Genomic DNA, 7,050 nt, shown 5'->3' on the forward strand with positions numbered 1-7,050 from the left:
TAATCTATCCCCTTGCTTTCTCATCTCAGGGCCCCTTAATTCTAGCAGACTTCTTAGAGAGGAGTTCCATAGAGCTCAGCAGGGGTCCCTTACCCAATGAAAAACCTGAGTTAATGTTTATTAATCGACAGGATGATGAAAACACTGAACATAGTTGCCTTCAGGCATTGTGGAATATTATTTTAACTGGCCAAAGATATGCTATGTTTGTTTATGGTGCAGAATATTACTTTGTGTAATGATGTGTTACATTTTTAATGCTGTATTTGTTTAATTATGTAAAGATGTGTTGCATTTGATTCACCTTGCCTGCCTAAGGCACCTGATTGATCTAATAAAGAGCTGAACAGCTGGTAGCTAAGTGGAGAAAAGATAGGCAGAGCTGGCAGGCAAAGAGAATAAACAGGAGGAAAAAAATCTAGGCTCAGAGGAGGAAGAACAAGAGAGAAGGAGGAGAGAATGAGAGACAGGCGTGGGACAAAAAGTCAGGCAGCTGCCAGCCAGCAAAGACAAGCAGAAGTGAAATCAGACATACAGAAGGGAAGAAAAGGAAAAAGCCCAAGGCAAAAGGTAGATAAAGAGAAGCAGGTTAATTTAAGTTAAAAGAGATAGCCAGAAATGACCCTAAGCTAGGCTGAACATTCAAAACTAATAATAAGCCTCCGTGGCATGATTAGGGAGCTGGTTGGTATCCCCAAAGAAAAAGCCAGGTATATTCAGATTTGATTAAAGATACCATAAATTCTCAGAAGATAAAGATGTAAAATTTACTTAAATTTTACATTTCAAAACAGTATTCACTGCATTTAGAAAATACATTTAGGAAGACAAAAAACACAAGGCAGGAATTAACTTTTTTCCTGATCAACCCACTTCATAGAGTAAGTGTGGATTTATTTTGGCTTTGCGTATGACAAAGAAACCCACTCCAAGAAGGGCCAGTACTTTGAGCCTTCAGCTAGAGCCAACCAAGGACGGAAGCCAACCAATGACCGAAAACAAGCAAGGATGGAAGTCAACCAATGATGAAAGCCAAACAATCATGGAAGCCAACCAAGGACGGAAGCCTTTGGTTTAGTGAAGCAGGACACACTTAGTCAGCAGTGACACACTGTCCTCACTAACACTCCCTTATTGATCTTGGACTAGGAAGTAAACCTCATGGCTCTGTTGTGAATTAAATCAAACACGTGAACAAACATAATCATGAAACAATGCAGAGCCTGGAAATCAAGAACTCTAGACCTTTAAGATCAATGATTTTATTCAACATGGTTCCATTGCTTCCTTTACTTGTAGATTCAGAAATCCACACCTAATCTTTCAATGATACTAATCTATTCAGAAGATGGTGTAGGAATTCCTTCTGTTTGTGTGTTGCTTTCATTGGTTAATAAATAAAGAAACTGCCTTGGCCTAGTTGATAGGGCAGAACTTAGGCAGGTGGAGAAAACAGAACTGAATGCTGGGAGGAAGAAGAACAGAGTGAGAGATGCCATGGATCTGCTGCCGGAGGTAGACGTGCTGAAACTTTTCTGGTAGGCCACGACCTCGTGGTAATACACAGATTGATAAAAATGGGTTGAATTAAGATGTAAGAATTAGCCAATAAGAAGCCAGAGCTAATAGCCCGAGCAGTGATTTAATTAACACAGTTTCTGTGTGGTTATTTCGGCTGTAAGCTAGCCGGGTGGATGGGACAAACAAAGGACTCCCTCCTCATACAACAGAAGATGTCTGAGAATATTTAAGGGTGAGATAACTCAAAGAAGCTAGCCACCATGGACTCAGTTTCCACACCTAGTCCCTCTCCCTTCCCCACATTGCCTCTGGTTTTTTTGGTTGACACTGGGCAGGTTTATCTTATATCATAGGAATCGAAATTTCACATTCGAGGTAAAAGGTTTTCTGGATGTGAATGTAAAATAACCTTTCACTCATCAAGCATTTTGTTAATTAGTTACATCAGTGATTATTTGGCAACTTTTAAATTCTTCTTTTCCACCTTACATTCAAGAAAAAAAAATCCTCTCTGCAATATAGTGAATTAATCAGTCTTACTAAACATTTTGAGAAAAATGTGCAAGGTAGTTGGCAGCAGCGAAGATAGTATGAAAACCTATATCCTCACATTCAAATATATGATCACGGAAAAACCACTCAAGGAACATACAATATTCAGCGAAGCAACTGCATGGAAGATGGCTTCCGGTGTAGTCATGACACCCAAGAATGAAAGCGGAAATGAGCATGAAACAGGACATTAAACTGAAAAGACTTGAGAGTCAAGTGGCTTATCATCTCATATGGAAGAAGTTGGGAGCTGGTTCGTTTAGCCACTCAGCAACGTCAGAGTCCTTGGCTCTGTCCCATCTTCACTTGGTTTTATCTCTGTCCTCAAGCTTGCAAATGGCTACAACAGCCCTACTGTCAATTATCCCACAGTATTGACTTTGGACTTGTTGACTGCAAGGAAGACCAAGTCAGGGAAAAGGCCTCTTTCACAAGTCCTCAATTGACTTCCACCAATAGCTCATTGGCTAACACGTAAAATATGTCAGTTTTCAAGGTAAACAGATAGCCTGGAAAGGGGAGCTAGATCATTTTAAGACAGCATAATCCCATTCCCGAAGTCCATGATACTTAAATAAAATGAGGGTTTCATTGGGTCGGATGGCCAAGGGGTAATGATTGGTTGGTTAGTAAGCACAGAACATGCCATGAGGTCAAATCCTTTCAAAGTACTAGAAACCCAGCTTCAAAAAGTTTGTGTTCAGCCTGGAAATACCCTGGAGGTTTTGGCAGAAGAGTAATATAAACAAACAAAACATTAAGAGATTTTCAGCCTTTCATTCTGAAATCAAAAGTTTTGCTTCTCAACCTTTGCATGAACTGAAGCTGTTGTTTACTTATTAAGTGAGTGTTGTGGAATATTAGTTTAAGATGTGTTACATTTATTTATTCTGTAGACTATTTGTTTAATGCTGAAAAGATATGTTGCATTCTTTTATGTTGTATTTTTTTAAACTCTGTAAAGTTGTGTTACTGTACCTGCCTAAAACACCTGATTGGTCAAATAAAGAGCTTAACAGCCAATAGCTAGGCAAGAAAAAGGATAGGCTGTGCTGTCAGACAGGGAAAATAAATAGGAGGAGAAATCTAGAGAAGAGAGCCAGGAGTGGGGGGAAAAAAAAGAGGATGCCAAGGACCAGTCACACAGCCACACAGCCTACCACGGAGTAAGAAGGAATGAAAGATACATAGAATAAAGAAAGTAAAAAGCCCAGAGGCAAAATGTAGTTAAAGAGAAATGAAATAATTTAAGTTAGAAAAGCTGGCTCGAAATAAGCCAAGCTAACATGGGCTAATTCATAAGTAAGAATAAGTCTCCATGTACTTATTTGGGAGCAGGGTGGTGGGCCTCCAAAGAGGGGGAAAGAAACAACAAATGAGTATTTAGGGTACTCTTGTGCTGTAAAAGATACAGAGAAGACAAGATGAAGAGCTTGCATTCTAGGCAAGTCCAATCTGCTGGATGTCAGGATCGGGAAGAGAAGCAAGGCAAGAAAATGAACTTGGAAAAGAGCAGGGACCATCAAACATTTGTTGGTCTAAAGGAGATTCTCATGATGAACAGGATGAGAAGGCTGCCCCATGCTAAGCCCCTGTTTGCACACAGAGATCCATGAGAACAGACAGTGGGGGGAGAGGCCGGGTGGAGGACATGGCAGCTGGTCTGACAGGATTTACTGAACTTGCACAATCAAGTTCAAGTCAGGTAGTGTACTTTGGCCCTGGCACAACTTTATGCTTTTTCAACTGTATCAGCAAACAAGAACAAACAACAAGGAAAAAGCCTACATATCGCTTTTCAGAAGCTCTTTGACATCTGTGTGATGACAAACATAGCAAAACCTAAAATCAACAGGCCTACAAGCAGGCAGCTGTAGGAGCCAGGAGTAGCAGTCTGCGTGTTTTGGGAACTTAGAACTGGGCATGTTTTCTGGCCTCTGTAGGACATAGGACTATTTCTAAACAGCCAATGTCTATTTAGGAAACATACAGAGAGACTAGTCCTCAGGAAATGTGCTAGGCCATTGCACAGCGAGGACACAGATTCTCAAGGAAGATTGGTAAAATTCAGATTCCAGTTCCCCTGGTCTGGGGTAGAGGCTGAGGGATTGTGCTTCCAGCAAGTTCCCAGGACAGGCCAATGCTTTCGATCTGATCACTGAGGAGGACTGGAACAAAATGTAGCCTCAGAGTTGGCTTATGTTTGCCTGTTGTATTCATTTACCCTTACAGCATGCTCCAGAAGAGGAATCACATGACGCAGTTCAGGTTGGATTACACCATTCAGCAAATGAGCTGTACTCATTGTTTCTAATATCCTGGGGTCCCAATGGCCACTGGCTACCATGCTGGACAACACACAGGTAGAAGAGTTCTCCTTGTGGTGCTTTGTTTAGCAGCTCTCTGTGGGGTGGAAACGTGTCCCAGTTGCCATGTTGTACCTGGCGTTATCATGTTTCCCCATTCTGGTCTTTAACAAGCCACACCTAAGGTCTTTTCTGCTGAGATCAGAGTAACCTTTTACAAATTACCTCAAGGTGATATCTTCTATAAAACCTTTCCTGAAAGTCAAGTTAGGTACACTCTCTACTAAGTTTCCCATCTGCACTCAATTTTCCTCAGCAATGCATTCCTACTATACTTTGCCTATCTGGTATATAAACCACCAACTCCCATCCAAAACACTGTTATTATCCCCATGCCACTTCTGTGGCTATAGATTCCCATTTTACATGTGCCCATCCATTCTCCCATGTGGTTTCACAAGTTTCTTAAGTCTATATCCTTAGTGCAGTTGTTGGCATGTAAAATAGAAGAGAGCCAATGACACTAGCTTGACACTAACTACAAGATGTGCTACACACAATGAGATAAAGGCACTGTGCAACACCTATACACAGGGTTTGTAATGTCTATGCACAGGGTTTGCAATGTCTACACATGGGTCTGGGTTATTTGGTGGACATTTTGCCAAAAAACAGCCTGAGAATGAGGACAGGAGCAGGAAAGCCAAGAGATAAAAGTCAAACCTGGAGAACCTCCCACTTGGCTTCTGCTGAACTGAATGCTCTGTGTCTTGATCACATGAAGGCATTTTCCTAGTTTAGATAAAGGCAGTTTATAAGGAAGGATTCATGTCCATTTCAGTGTTCAGTTTGTTATTGGGCAGCCATGCTTGTTAATTCCTTTTCTACTGTAGGTTTTGAGCCAACCACTCAAAACCAGAATCACTTCAGTTGCTTTCAAATCATCATTTATAGGATGTGCTATGAACTCATACTCAACCTAAATCAAAATTTTCTTTACCAGTTTTAATATTAACATTTCTGTAACATGCTGATAATAAAAATTTATGAAGCCAATGACTTACTTTTTATCACTTCCCAGGTAGATATACTTTTACATTTCTTTAGATTCTTAGATATTTATGTATACATATTATAATTTATCTTTACTGCATGTCACTCAAAATAAGTCTGTTTCCCAGTTAGCATGCACCTGTGGACCTTCAATGGCTCTTTGTCTTTACCCACCAAGATTTTTGAAAGAACTCCTCAGGCCCTGCTGCTGTGGGACAGTGCTCTTATATACTGTAAAGATTTGTCACTTGTATTCATTTAATAAAACACTGATTGGTCAGTAGCCAGGCAGGAAGTATAGGCAGGGCAACCAGACTAAGAATTCCGGGCTGAGAGTGAGTCACCAGCCAGATGCAGAGGAAATAAGATAAGAATGCCGTATTGAGAAAAGTACCAAGCCACGTGGCTAAACATAGATAAGAATTATAGGTTAATTTAAGTTGTAAGAGCTAGTTAATAATAAGCCTGAGCTAACAGACCAAACAGTTTATAATTAATATAAGCCTCTGTGTGTTTTTTTTTTGGGACTGAACAGCTGTGGGATGGGACGGGACAGAAACTTCTATATATACCCTGGAGTTGTTTGTTAGCCTGGACAGAGCAGTGGCAGCATCAGACATTCTCTCTTCCCACCAGCCTTATTTTCTGAATCAACTTACAAGGAACGTCTTAGCTTCATGTGATGACTTTCCTCCATTTCCTGTTCTGTCCTATATATAGATCCAAATATAGAACCTAACCAAAGCTTTCCTATCATGTAGCTTGCTAAAGATGGACTCATGGCTCCAACAGCTGGAAAGGTCTTCAGACTCCAATCCAAAGATACTCCAAATATGACGTGGTACGTACTAGTATTCATCTGCCACCTGCTCACAGAATCCCTCTTCTAACTAGAGCTGGGCTGAAGAATGATGGTTCCTTCATGAAGGAACAAAGAAAAGCTTCCCAGTCTTCTATTTTTTTTTTGTTAATAGATCTATTTACAAACAGGATTAAAAACTCCTCTAGAAGACAGTACACAGGATAAGATTATATTTTATTAGAGATCTTACATTACATATTCCCAAAAAGTTATAAAAATCTTCCAAGAGAAAAATATCAAAACCTGTTGATTTCAATGAGCAAAATAATCAAAATGAAAGTAAACATTTCCTGCTAGACAAAGGACTGGGAAAACATTTTCATCACAAGTACAGACACTGGGAGATAATTACAACGTTTTATAACATCTTACAGCGTTTTTACTTAAACCAATACTTCCAGAAAACAAGAATGCTGATATTTGAACAATGCACCCAATAAACAAAATTAAAATTTCAAGAAGTGGGGAGAGAGCAGTGAAGTAATGACTTGGTCCACTGAACACCTGTGACGATACGTGTAATAAAATCTAACCAGACAGACCACTGAGGTCATGACTGAAACGTGGCCGGCTGTTCATGGGTGCCAGAGAAACTCAATTATTTAGTTAGATCTTGACCATAACCCAAAGCAAAAAAAACCCCTCTTCGTCATTTCCCTGATGTTGTAGTCTGAATATAACTCTAAAAAGCAGAAATTTGCTGGCTCAAGAGGATTTCTGCTTCACCTGTGAGTCAACAGCTGGTGGGAACAGGGC

The sequence above is a fragment of the Microtus ochrogaster genome, linkage group LG4 (genome assembly GCF_000317375.1).
Source record: "Microtus ochrogaster isolate Prairie Vole_2 linkage group LG4, MicOch1.0, whole genome shotgun sequence".
NCBI classification, from domain to species: domain Eukaryota; kingdom Metazoa; phylum Chordata; class Mammalia; order Rodentia; family Cricetidae; genus Microtus; species Microtus ochrogaster.